This window comes from Staurois parvus, unplaced genomic scaffold, assembly GCF_062004578.1.
Source record: "Staurois parvus isolate SC_StPar_1 unplaced genomic scaffold, SC_StPar_1.0 ptg000159l, whole genome shotgun sequence".
Lineage (NCBI taxonomy): Eukaryota > Metazoa > Chordata > Amphibia > Anura > Ranidae > Staurois > Staurois parvus.
The window spans coordinates 1,678,260-1,693,160 of NW_028317955.1; the positions used below are offsets into that span (position 1 = coordinate 1,678,260).

The 14,901-nt window shown below is 42.8% G+C and overlaps 1 long non-coding RNA gene across 2 annotated transcripts in view; it reads right to left on the reverse strand.

Annotated features, from left to right (window-relative positions):
- LOC149463088 (uncharacterized) overlaps positions 1-14,901 on the reverse strand; it is a 547,928-nt gene that overhangs the window by 402,946 nt on the left and 130,081 nt on the right. The gene's annotated exons all lie outside the window — the stretch shown is intronic.

Consider the following 14,901-nt stretch of genomic DNA (forward strand, 5'->3'; position numbering starts at 1 on the left):
AGATAGATAGATAGATAGATAGTGCGCTATCCTGCCACGGTGGAAATCACAGTGGTGACCCAGGATTCTCGACTATAGAGGTTGAGGGGCTCCAGGCAGTTGTAATTCAGAGGAAACTGGTTTATCAGTTTCCTCTTTGGCTTGTAAAGCCTGTTTTGGGACCTGTAGCCTGGAGATTTCAAAGAGATTTGGGAGGGATGAAATCTCCAATCCTGGGCCCATGTTTTGAGAGCAGCCAGCACGCTGATTGCACAGGTGTGTGCAGGCTTTTTTGTGGAGTCCAGGCCATGATTCTGGGCTCCACCCCAGCAGACAGGAGGGCTCCACCCTGGCACACAGGAGGGCTCTGCCTTGGAGTCAGGTGGGCTTCACCTAGTAGAGGTGGAAGCCAGACAAGCTGTGTGCTATTGGCGAGCTGTGTGCGGGAAAGCCATTTCGGATAGAGTCTGCAGGAGACAGACGGAAATCGATGTACAAGCCAGATGGCTGAATATTGTTTCATTTGTTTGATGGTGGATGCCCCTGCGTGGGAAAGATTTATGGAATAGATAATATTGATAGATAGATGGGCGGCACAGTGGCTTAGTGGTTAGCACTTCTGCCTTGCAGTAATTGGGTCATGGGTTCGATTTCCAACCATGGCGCCTACTGCATGGATTTAGCATTTTCTCCCTGTGTTCGCGTGGGTTTCCTCCGGGTACTCCGGTTTCCTCCCACACTCCAAAGACATGCTGGTAGGTTCATTGGCTCCTGTCTTAATTGTCCTAGTTTCATCCCTGGCCATGTGGGATCTCAGGCATGGTAGGGGTTGGATTAAGACATGGCAACCTACCCTGTAAAATAATTGCTAAGAAAATTCATGGAAAAGGTCGCTTACGAGTGACGGTCCATGCAATTGCCAAGGGTCGGATACGACTGAATGCATAGATAGATAGATAGATAGATAGATAGATAGAGATTAAGGTAGGAACTGGCCAGAGAGGGATTACTTTGACGTAGTTGGCCGGCTTAAACATGCATTGAAATGTATGTGAACGAAAAATCCCTGTTTCTATGGAAAGTTTGCTAGAAGGAGGTATATAGCAATGTAATAAGTATAAATCAGCACACACACATATATAAAATCCTCAGAAATCCCTTAAAGTCATATCAATATCCTTCCCCTGAAGTACTAATAAAACATATATTCATTTACTTAAACCCAAAAACCCACAATTATAGTGAAAAAATCAAGACCCAAAGAGTTTACCCAAAAATAAAAAATATCAAATATATATAAAAGAACAAAAATAAAATAAAGTCCCAATATGCAAAGTGTCCAAATAATGTGTCCAAACAAAGATCAATTTCTTGATAGGAAGACGCTTCCTACTCCACTGAAGAAGATGCAAATCAATCACAGGTGCTCTTCAAATACCTCAAAAAACAAAATCTCAACATAGTATATTACCTTTTAAATCCCAGAACTAAAGTGCCACACGTGTATCATGCAAAAAAAAAACACTCCAGTGTCACAGCACTCATGTGAAGAAAAAAAAAAAAAAATTTTAAATATCACTGCAAACTATATATAAAGTGCATAATTACCCTAAAACAAACAAATTCCAGCTTGTAATCAACCACATATGTACAGAGTGTCCTTAGATTGGTATCCTCTTGTCCCTCAGGACCTCACAAACAGACCAGGAATCATTATGTGAATTATAATCATATATAAAATTTATTGTAGCCACTTACATATAAAAACGATAAGATCAGCAAGACATCATCAAACTCCTCATGCCCAGTATACGATCCCCTTTCCGTGTGTAGAGGGTCTCCCGATCACCAGGTAATTCCCCCTTGCTACTCCTATCCAGCACTATCACTTTGTAGCTCTGGGGGACACCTGAAGTGCACCGTTTCCGTGTTGGAGGTCTGGAGAGTAACGGTGCACTTCAGGTGTCCCCCAGAGCTACAAAGTGATAGTGCTGGATAGGAGTAGCAAGGGGGAATTACCTGGTGATCGGGAGACCCTCTACACACGGAAAGGGGATCGTATACTGGGCATGAGGAGTTTGATGATGTCTTGCTGATCTTATCGTTTTTATATGTAAGTGGCTACAATAAATTTTATATATGATTATAATTCACATAATGATTCCTGGTCTGTTTGTGAGGTCCTGAGGGACAAGAGGATACCAATCTAAGGACACTCTGTACATATGTGGTTGATTACAAGCTGGAATCTGTTTGTTTTAGGGTAATTATGCACTTTATCTATAGTTTGCAGTGATATTTAAATTTTTTTTTTTTTTTTTTCTTCACATGAGTGAAAAAATCCCTGTTTATATGGGAAGTTTGCTAGAAGGGGGTATATAGCAATGTGTAGATGGTTTAACAGAATTTTTAGTGGTCACACCCATCACAGGTTGCCTGCAAAAATCTATGGGGGGGTGTAGACAAGACCAGTCACCCTGCACAAGGGCCCCAGCCCTGGTTCACACAAGAACACTGCTGTGGGTGGCAATAGATTCCTAACGACACTCCAAACACACATCACAAATACAGTGTGTTTGCCTGCACCAAAATGCATGGTACCGCAGAGCCATGTTTTTTATTATTATAATACAGGATTTATATAGCGCCAACAGCTTACGCAGCGCTTTACAACATAAGGGCAGACTGTACAATTCCAATACAAATGAATACAGAAGGACTGAGAGGGCCCGGCTCGTTGGAGCTTACAACCATGTGATCCAGTTTCAGTGCGTTTTTAAATTGCATCGCACTGAACTGCACAGGGACACACAGCGCGTTACTGTGCAATGCCGGTGTCAACCTGCACTAAGTCTGTACACAGTTTGGCTCCCCAGTCCCCTGACTCCAGGCTCAGTTCTTTGTGGATCAATTTCACCTGATGGGATGGACTGCCTGTTCTCATACACTCTTTCATGCCTGGACAGACTCTCTGCCACCTAGTGCATGCAACTCTGGTGTTTAAGTGAGGGTGGAGGGCACAGGTGCACCATCCAGTCCCACTGCTGGCAGACTGGAAAAGTCTATGGGAAACTGACAGCTGGTGGAAGGTGCACCCAATCCTACGAACATTTAGGGGACTATACACCCAGAGACGAATGCCCAGAAAGCCAGCAATCTGCATTGCGATCATTCGTCCCTGGGTGCATACTGCCCTAAATGTTAGTAGCTCTAGGTGCATTATCCTGTCCAGCTGCAGCCGCAAGGTTTCACAAGCTGCAACTGAAAGGCGTCTCTCTGTCACTTGGCGTGATGAAGGTCCCTTGCAGGTTCCAAAATGTTGCATTGCTCATGTAACACGCCTAAACAACACAAATAAAGGCAGTTCTACTGAAGCAGATAGCGCTGCGCTAGCCGTTATCTCTGTTCGCTGTGGCCACATCCACCCAATGCTGCAACACCCCACAATTGCGTTCCGCTATGTAGTGAGTGCAAAGAAGTAAATAAGCAGCTAGCACAAAGTGGCAAACCCTCTTCTTCCACTACATAAACATAGAAATAAAGGTGCAGCGCTAATAAACAGGAAACAAATATGTGAATACAGCGCACTGAGGAGCCTGGAAGCGGTCGGAGCTCACAGAGCTCCAACAGGGTCAGTCCAGCGCTGTGACCTACCCGCAGGTTGCTCTGTGAGCTCCGCCCACTTCCAGGCTCCTCAGTGCACTGTATTCGATAACGCCTTGGCTCCTCCCACAGTCCAGAGCTTTTGACAGAGAAGGAGAGTGCTGTAGCCCCACACCATTCTCAGCCCCCTCCCTCTGTCCATCCACCGGTGGCCCAGACATTACCCCAAACATTCATCAACTGCAAACTTTAATGGGCTGTAATGCACCTCAACAGCAGGATTTTGGCAGCAGGTGTCAGCCAATGATTCGTGGCTGACACCTGCTGATCTGCTGTGTCCAATCACAGCCCAGAGCCCTGTGTTAGCAAAAACACAGGCTTCTGTACAGAGGGAATGATCTGTCTGTTTCTTCTCCCTGCAAAGCAAGAAGAAGGAACAGATTTTAGTAAAAACATTTTTAGTTTTCAGTAAATTCATAAGCACACACTTAACCCTTTGATTACCCCAGAATGTTAGCCCCTTCCCAGTAAACGTCATTCGCACAGTGACAGTGTAAAGTACTATTATTGATCTTTCTAATAGTGTCACTGGTGATGTCAGTGTCAGTTGGTATCAGATTGCCTACAGCACTATCACAGTCCCACTTCAAGACGCTGATCACTGCAATGATTCAGAAAAAATGAGGAAGGGTTGTAGCAGCGCAAACACTGCAAAGTCCTGGGAAATGGTAGTATGGGGTGATGGTGGTATTAGTGGCTACTGTATGAAGAGCGTAAGATTCCGTGTGGCACTGAGGGCAAGGCTTCCAAATAAGCTGTAGCAACTTCTGTAGATGAGAAAAAGCAGAGAAGCGCCTCTAAGTGCAATAAGTCTTTTAATTCAAGTCTAAATGTAGAAACACTCACATGTGTGAAGTAATCATAAGCATAAAAACCAAAGCATATACCAAATTAACTAAAGACCCACTACCCGAATTCAAACAGGACGCACTACTACTAACGAACACAGCCTTACTTGATGGTGTCATCACCAAGCAGGAAGCCTCTTTTCTATCTAAAGACTTCTACAACACCCCGTATTTTTACTTTCTGCCCAAAGTACACAAAAATCCAAATAATCCACCAGGAAGACCAATCGTAGCGGCCACAGGGAGCATTACTAGCGGTTTCTCCCAATATATCGACCACTTCCTACAACCCCTTGCACAGGCTCAACACTCATATATCCGGGACAGCGGACACTTGCTAGAATTACTCCAAACATACTCCTGGGAACCCGACTATTGTTGGGTCTCGTTAGATGTCTGCTCCCTATACACCTCGATACCCCATGATGTAGGCATCACCGCCATCCAGCACTATCTATCCTTGGATCCATCACTCAACCCCAAACAATCTTCCTTTATAGTAGACGCCACCTCATTTTGCCTCAAACACAATTACTTCACATTCAACCACGATTTCTACTTACAAACTCAAGGTACAGCCATGGGAGCCAACTTTGCACCCTCATATGCAAACTTGACTATGAGTTTCTGGGAGGACAAACACATATGGCACAATAACCCCTTTGCAGCCCACATCATCTTTTACGGCCGTTACATAGATGACATTATCGTCATCTGGGATGGACCAATATCACACGTAGACCAGTTCGTAACCCATTGCAATTCAAATCCTTTTGTCCTTCACCTCCACTCACCACAAACATACTCTTGTATTCCTAGATCTCGAATTATACCATGACAATCTCCAAATATTAACAAAAAACCACTTCAAACCGGTATCTGGAAACTCATACCTCCACTTCAACAGCTGCCACCACCCCAAATGGATCCAAAATATACCTAAAGGACAATTCTGTCGTCTCAGACAAAACTGCACCACAGATTCCGATTACAATCTCCAGAGCGACATCCTAATAAAGAAATTCCTAGACAAAGGTTACCCACACAAGCTAGTAGATGAGGCCCACTCCTTCTACCGCAAGGGTAGACCCCAAACACACAATAGCACAGAGCCTCCCAACCAGGTCAGATTTATAACCAAATTCCACAACAACTTTCACAAAATGGAGTCTATCATCAATAGACATTGGCCAATACTACTACAGGATCCACATTTAATAGACATTTTAGATAAAAAACCAAAATACACCTACCGCAAAGCCATCAACCTTAAAAACAAGATTGCCCCCAGCAAATACAACCCACCCACCAACACACCCAACACAATCTGCCTCATACCCATTGTCGGCATGTATAGATGCAACAAAGCGCTATGCAAAACTTGCCGATTCGCTAAACACGGACAAAAAAACTTCACCACAAAAGGAAAAACCTATTCATTCAAAGAATTTTACAACTGCTCCACTGATCATGTGATCTACTGTATATCCTGCCCTTGCGGCCTCCTATATGTGGGACGCACCATCAGACCCCTCCGCGCAAGGTTTGGCGAGCACAGACGTCTTATTGAAGATGGTAAAGACAAACATAGCGTCCCCCGCCACTTCCTTGAATATCACCAAAAATCCACTGATGGCCTACAAGTATGGGTCTTAGAATCCATACACAACAATCTCTCTGAGTCTGATCGTTTCAAAAAACTCTGTTCACAAGAAACTTATTGGATATTTACATTAGATACATTGTCTCCAGGTGGACTCAACGAGGAATTAGACATTAACACTATACTATAAACACTACAATCTCCCATTCACAGTCACTCAACACTCACAATGATACTTCCCCCCCCCCCCCCCCTTTATTTTTATTTTTTTAATCAAATTTTTTTATCGAATTTTTTTTTTTTAATTCATTTTTAGTTTATTATTTATAACCTTTTGTTCATTATTTATATTTTATTCTGTTTTTTACTATTTTTAACAATGTAATTTACTCTTTATAATGTCATTTGCATGTATTATTACCAATATGTTTATCATCTTACCATGTTAACACCCATTGTCAATATACCCGCTAGCAACATGTATATATGTTAGAATTATTATGAAGCTCCTGTAGAGCCATAACCATATCCCACCTTGCAAACATGCTGTATTACCACTAAATATCTGCTCACTACTGATACATAATTGATGTGCCAGTGCTGCAAGGTAAACATTTTACCCCACTAATCTCCCAGAATATAATTTTTTTTTTTTATTCTTATTACCCCCATCAACTTTTTTCACATAGTTTCTTCGATTTTCAGCTGTTCAAAAATCTTTTATTAACGTCATTTTTCATTTCATTAATTTTTTTTTTTCTCTTTTTTTTAATTATTTTTTTCATAATTTTTTTATTTATTTATTTATTTTTTTCCATTTCATCATTTTTCTTTCGTCTTCTGTTTTCTTATTTATTACATCCTCTCTTTTTTCCATTTGGTTTCCTTTACCCCCCATTTAACATCCATGACTTTACACTATTCACCTGACAGCAATGGTAAATCACTGGTTAATTGGTCAATTGATCAATTAGACTCACGTTCCCTATATATTCACCCGTGTTCATCCACCTCCCCCTGCTTGAAAAAGGAGTGCACTTCCGCCTTCCACGGCCAGTGCATGCTCCGAAACGCATTGCAGTGCACCCTGGGATCTGACGTCATCACGGCCACACAGCCGCTACATTCCAGCGTGCGTTCCATCTGGCTCTGAGGGAGGACGTGCACGCCGGCCGGCCTCACCGCTGTTCCCCTCCAGCCACCACGCTGTTCCAGCCGAGAGCTGACCTCCCCACATCGCAGAGAGATGACGGCTCTTCACCCGGGTTACCACCCCACCGTTAACTATTGTTATCCACGGTTTTTATGCTTATCATTACTTCACACATGTGAGTGTTTCTACATTTAGACTTGAATTAAAAGACTTATTGCACTTAGAGGCGCTTCTCTCCTTTTTCTCTTTTGCTGATCACTGCAATTACTAGTATAAATAAAAATTTCCAGTTTATTTATACCATAGTTTGTAGGCGCCATAACGTTCACACAAACCAATCAATATACACTTACTGGGATTTTTTTTTTTTTTACCAAAGACGTAGCAGAATACATTTTGGCATAAATTCATGAAGAAATGTGGTTTTAATTTCTTTATTGGATATTTTTCTGTAACAAAGTAAAATATATTGGGTTTTTTTTCAAAATGCTCTATCTTTTTTCGGTTTATAACTTAAAAATGTAAAAACCTCAGTGGTGATCAAATGCCACTAAAAGAAAGCTGGAATATTAAGGTTTTGGAGTGACCAAGTCAAAGTCCAGACTTAAATCCCATTGAGATGCTGTGGCATGACCTTAAAAAGGCCTTTCATGCTGGAAAACCCTCCAAGGTGGCTGAATGAAAACAATTCTGCAAAGAAGAGTGGGCCAAAATCCCTCCACAGTGGTGTGAAAGGCTCATTGCCAATCATTGCAAATGCTTAACTGCAGTTGTTGCCACCAAGGGAGGCACAACCATTTATTAGGTTTAGGGGGCATTTACTTTTTCACATAGGGCCAGGCAGGTTTGGACAGATTGTTTTTCCCTTAATAAAATGAAAGCGTCACATCACTTAAAAACTGCACTTTGTACTTAGTCTGGTTTTCTTCATGTAATATTAAAATGTGTTTGACAGTCTGAATCATCTAAGTGAGACAAATATGCAAAAAAAAAAAAAACAGGAAGGGGGCAAATACTTATTTGACAGCACTGTTTGTGTGTGTATGAATTTTTACAGCATGTCTGAGCTTTCAGAAAGCAGAGAGCAGAGAGCTGAAGTTACAGTCTTCAGAGCTCATTGAGAGCTGATTGGAGGGAAGGGACACCCCCCCTCCCCCTTACACATCACACAGGAACAGAAATTAGGTTGTTCATCAAAGGCTGTGTGCTGGAGCTCCATCATGTGTCACCTTTTTTCTCTTGGGGTCATGAAAATCTGACAGGTGTGACTCAAACAGATAGCACAGGAACGAGGTAGCAGAGAAAAAGAACACTTAGGGCCAGTTTACAGCACAATAATGCACTCTGGATGCATTAAAGATACATTTTTGCTGACAGTTCACACCACACGCAGTTTTCATGAAGTTTGCTGTTTCAGTACAGTTCTGTATAAAAAAATGCAGCATGTTCTACTTTTTTTTCTGCACTGGAAACCGACTGGAACTGACTGCACTGGTGTGAACTAGGGCCATTGGACTACATGGAAAACACCGTGCATGCATTTTTTTGATGCAGCAAAAAAGGCTCAGGACTGCATCTAATGTGAACTAGACCGTAGCGCTCTGGATTGAGACACGCACACACTAAATCTGTTTGATGGTCAAAATCATTAAAGTGTGACAAACATGCAAAAAAAAAATAGGAAGGGGGCAAATATTTTCTTTTACAGCACTGTATAGATTTATTTCATATACAAATATTTCTAACACATCAAGAAAGTTGGGGCAGCATCCGCAACTACTGAGATGACACCAGACACAGGACAGTGGATTTTCAATTAGGATAAGCAGAATGATGGAATTGATAGAAGTAAATAAGGAGTATAGTATAATCAGAAGCAACCACTGGTGCATATATGATACAAAATGAAGCTAAAATAACCCAAAAGTCCATAAAAGTCTGTAATGGTCCATATACTTTAGTGGCAGCTCCTCAGTGACACTGACATAATAACAATAGGGAACATAAGGAAACAGCAAGGGTCTGCAAATGGAATTGCATTGAGAGGGAGGACAGTAAAGCCGGCCATAGATAGGATCGAAAACCAAGCGAAAATTCTTGTTGAACGTAGAATCGTTTGGTTTTCGCATTATTAGTGTGCCTGCTGCGAGATGCGATTTTCATGCAGCAATTGAAAGTGCCAGACCCAACATGCCGCAATTTATTTTAGAAAAATCAAACAAATGATGGCACACTTGTATGGGCTATTCTCATTTTTCAATCGACAGAATGTTCGGTTTTCGACTCATCTATGGCCGGCTTAAAGATTTCTTCACACCATACATGTGCGGTGGTATGCAGAAAAACCCAGTCAGTCAATGGATATGGTGTAAACAAGCCTTACAGCCCGAGTGCTACTAAGCAGGAAGCGCAGCCTGAGGATGGAATGGGCCGGTATGGCTTCCCCTTTGTAGCTGATCAGTGGTCTTTGGGGCTAAGATCTCAGTGTGGTCAGATATCACATTAAGATTGCTATGTCTTGGTGACCTAAGGGATGTCATGGGGACTTATAAAAGCCATGCACTGAGAATAGATATCCAGGGCTGAGGACTACCATATTGTCCAATTTTCAACATTCTTTTTCCTTTATATAGTAAAAAAAAAACAAAAAACAAAAACAGTGGATATTAAACATCACCAAAAGAAAGTTCAATTTCTAAAAAAAAAGGGTATATGAAATCCATTAGTATACAGCGTTACATGACCAGTTGTCATTCTATCTCAGCGTTGAAATCTGACCAATGTCCTCATAATGAAGGAATATTACAGCCTGGCACTCAACGGACTACACACTAAATGGCCAAAATGTCTTCTTCCCCTCCCCCCTCCCGCAGGCTAAGATCACATGACCATTAATTTCAGTTGGGAGCCAGCAGATCAGAACATGGCAGGTACAGGGCTAAAAATAGAACCTTGTCCTGGTGTATAACTTTGTGAATCCCATCCATAGACAGGAATAACATGATTTCATTGGGCGCTGGATACATAAAACATGAATAATACAGATGTAAGCTGAGCAAAGATGTCCCACATTTTGTTTACTTGAAAAAAAATGACCCAAAAAATGTGATCTACAAACACCACATAGGAAGCCCAATGTTTTTTCCATATATGGTCATGTACCTTCCAAGCCAGGGTCATGTCACCTTGTTTCCATAGCTACCAGAACTCTGATGTCATCACCACTTAGCTCCGCCCCCTCAGCTTGCAGTCATTCCCTTTGTGTACGCTACCAGGAGTGGAAGCGATTTCTCTTTCTCTGTGCAGCTTTGTCATTTGTAATCATGAAGCGGCTATTTACGAGAAAGAGAGCAAATAATGTGAAGGACCTCCTGAAAACCAACAAGGAGGAGCCTTTTACATTACAAACAGTGGGACCCTTAACAGAGGACCACAGAACAGCATCACAGCCCCAAGATTCTGCCCCTAAAAGGGGGAGATTTAGGGCAGCTGGGAAAAGATTTTGGCAGTGTCTGGCTAGATGTTGCCCCTTTTCTCAGACAAAATTAGAAGAAGAAGACGCAGAAAGTAAGTACTAGTCTGTTGAGATATAATGCAGGGCACTGTAAGGGTATACAACATTTATCACCAATTACATATATATTGGGGTCACTATACATACACATAATGGGGTCACCGGGTAGAGAGTAGGGGAGAGTTAAGACCCCGTCAGGTACCTGGAGGTCCTGCCAGTAATAGCACTTGTCATTAGCAGCAGCATTTGTCAGCCTGCCCTCAGTTGAATTCAGGTGACAGTTGGGCTGCAGGGGTCAGGGGTCAGGTGTGCAGGAGGCATACATGGTCTATGGATAAATACAAAGTCAGTGTGAGCCCCTCCCCAGTGACAGGCTGTGTATACAGGACCCTTCAATAGCAATGAGACCTTACACTGCCCCCCCCCCCCCCATGACATTCCCATTCACTAGGACCATTCCTATAGACAGTTGTGTCCTAGGATCTGTATGACCAGGCAGACTGGGGGCTGCAGGAGCAGACCATTCATTCCGCTTTGTCATATTTTTCTACACACACATTTCTAAATCGTTAGGAAAGTTGGGGTGTCATCCACAACTACGGACTCACAACCAAATACAACATAGTGTTACATTTATATTTAGTCAATGAAGATAAGCAGATTGATGGAATTGCATTGAGAGGGAGGAACAGCTTAGGGCTCATTTACACCACATGCATTGAACGTAGTATGAATGCATATACAAGAAAAACAATGCATTTCAATAAGCCTCGTTTACCCCATTGCACTGCATGTGCGTTTATGAAAAGTACAACATGCTGTATTGTAGGGGGGGTGTGTAGAAAAAACGTAGCTCAATGGATGTGATGTAAACAAGCCCTAGAGCACAAGAGTTACTTAGCAGAAAGCGCAGCCTGAGTATGGAATGGGCCAGTATGGATTCCCCATTGTAGCTGATCATTGCTCTTTGGCAGTAAGATCTCAATATGGTCAGATATCACATTAGGATTGCTATCTTTTGGTGGTCTGAAAGTGTAAGTACGGTTACTCAGCATTTCATAGCTGTCAGGCTCAGCTCACACGAGCTTTGTCAGCAGGTGTCAGACGGACCTTTGGGAAGCGTTTTTAAAGCTTCTCAAACGCTTATGAAAATTCTGCACATGGCAGCACATAGTGCTGTTCACACTGAAGCGTTAGCGTTGCGGCAAAACTGACGCTTCATGTGGAGTCAGGAGGAGTTGAAGCCTCCCATTCAAGTCTATGGTGGCGTTTGCGGAGCGGTTGCGAGGCAGTTGCGGAACGTTAACACCATTTAACTTCATTATAAGCGTTTGTGGTGCGGTTTTTACGCTTGGCAAATGTCTAACAGATTCAAAAAAGCGCATGGGGCGTTTGGGGAACGTTAAAAACGCTTCCCATACGCCTGTCTAACGCCTGTCCAAGGCTATAGGGGCGTTTGGCAAGAGTTAGAAAGAAAGTCAAGTGTGAACGAGCCCTTAGGGATGTTACGGGTTTTAGAAAGCCATGCACTGACAATAGATCCCCAGGGCTGAGAACCATATTGTCTAGGAATGGATAGAACTGCCATAAAGGACAACGTGTCACATAAGATTAGTGTCACAACAAAGATTCCCTTCCATATGTAAAAGAAAAAAAAGACATTTAAATGGCCGCAGTTACCTCATCTGTGATGTTTTTTTTTTTGTTATTTATCTACTTGTACATGTTCTGTTTACCTCTCATACTATGTTTGCTAAATTTATGCAAAATAATAAAGACATATATGCCTTTAAATGGCCGCAGTTTCACATAAATGATGTGGAAGTAGAAATAATACTTTTTTTCTCTGTCTCCAGGCAAAAATGAGATCCCATCCAACAAAGACACTGCGCAAATTCAGCAAGCTACATCGATGGAGGACAAGAAACCTCCCAATACTTCACATACCAGTGAGAGTAAGGAGGCTTCACTGGTCAAATCTACTTCACCTACCGACCAGTCCTACAAACTCAGCCTGGAAAGTTTCACCTTCCATAGAGTACTAGGACAGGGGAGCTTTGGAAAAGTAGTGTTGGCCTCTCATCCTGACATTAAGCAGAAGCTAGCAGTGAAAATGGTTAAAAAAAGACCATTACTTCGACAGGATCCCAGCTGCGTCATTACAGAGAGCTACATAATGGAAATGTGCAACAGATACTCATTTTTCGCACATCTCTACTGCTCCTTTCAAACAGAGACTCATCTCGTCTTTGCTATGGAGTTCCTGGGCGGAGGAGATCTTGAAAAATTCATAAGAGATTCAGCTCCACTTGATGAAGTAACCTTAAGATGTGTTACTGCCGAAATTCTCTGTGGACTGCAGCACCTTCATTCTCTTCAGATTGTCCACAGAGATCTAAAACCAGAGAACATTCTTCTGGATAACGCCGGGCACGTCAAGATTGCCGATTTCGGCCTGTCGGCAATGTTCGTCACGGAGAAAAACAGAGTCAAAAGTTGCGTGGGGACGCTATGTTACATGGCCCCTGAAGTCTATTATCAAAGGCCATACTATTACCCGGCTGACTATTTCTCATTTGGGATAATAGTATATGAGATGGCCTTAGGCGAGCATCCTTTTTATACTGGACAGGAGACTGAAGAGCAGTTGGTTACTTCCATGTACGCCACGGAACCCTATTTCCTACGGCACTTGAACTTTTATCTGCAAGATCTCTTACTCAGACTTTTACGTCATGACCAAGAGCAACGTGCGCACCTGGTGTGCAATCTCAGATCACACCCTTTCTTCAAGGGTATTGACTGGGAAGAGATAGAAGAAGGACCATCACTCGTACAAAGTACATTGGAACCTATTCTCAAGGAACCACTGCAGGAAATCATTGAAGTGGATACTTTTCTGTCCAAAGACCTGGAGATGCCAATTGACTCATTGCATCAGGAGTATTTTAAGGCCTTTGAATACATTAGTGAGAGAATGAAGGCGAGACAAGCCTGATCCTCACCACCACCACAACCAGAGGGCCATCCTTCAATGGGTGGTCAACTAAAAAGTTCACAACAGTGAACAAAAAATGTAAATTAGATATGATGATAGATAGATAGACAGACAGATAGATAGATAGGATAGATAGATATAGATAGATAGATAGATAGATAGATAGATAGATAGATAGATAGATAGATAGATAGATAGTGCGCTATCCTGCCACGGTGGAAATCACAGTGGTGACCCAGGATTCTCGACTATAGAGGTTGAGGGGCTCCAGGCAGTTGTAATTCAGAGGAAACTGGTTTATCAGTTTCCTCTTTGGCTTGTAAAGCCTGTTTTGGGACCTGTAGCCTGGAGATTTCAAAGAGATTTGGGAGGGATGAAATCTCCAATCCTGGGCCCATGTTTTGAGAGCAGCCAGCACGCTGATTGCACAGGTGTGTGCAGGCTTTTTTGTGGAGTCCAGGCCATGATTCTGGGCTCCACCCCAGCAGACAGGAGGGCTCCACCCTGGCACACAGGAGGGCTCTGCCTTGGAGTCAGGTGGGCTTCACCTAGTAGAGGTGGAAGCCAGACAAGCTGTGTGCTATTGGCGAGCTGTGTGCGGGAAAGCCATTTCGGATAGAGTCTGCAGGAGACAGACGGAAATCGATGTACAAGCCAGATGGCTGAATATTGTTTCATTTGTTTGATGGTGGATGCCCCTGCGTGGGAAAGATTTATGGAATAGATAATATTGATAGATAGATGGGCGGCACAGTGGCTTAGTGGTTAGCACTTCTGCCTTGCAGTAATTGGGTCATGGGTTCGATTTCCAACCATGGCGCCTACTGCATGGATTTAGCATTTTCTCCCTGTGTTCGCGTGGGTTTCCTCCGGGTACTCCGGTTTCCTCCCACACTCCAAAGACATGCTGGTAGGTTCATTGGCTCCTGTCTTAATTGTCCTAGTTTCATCCCTGGCCATGTGGGATCTCAGGCATGGTAGGGGTTGGATTAAGACATGGCAACCTACCCTGTAAAATAATTGCTAAGAAAATTCATGGAAAAGGTCGCTTACGAGTGACGGTCCATGCAATTGCCAAGGGTCGGATACGACTGAATGCATAGATAGATAGATAGATAGATAGATAGATAGATAGATAGATAG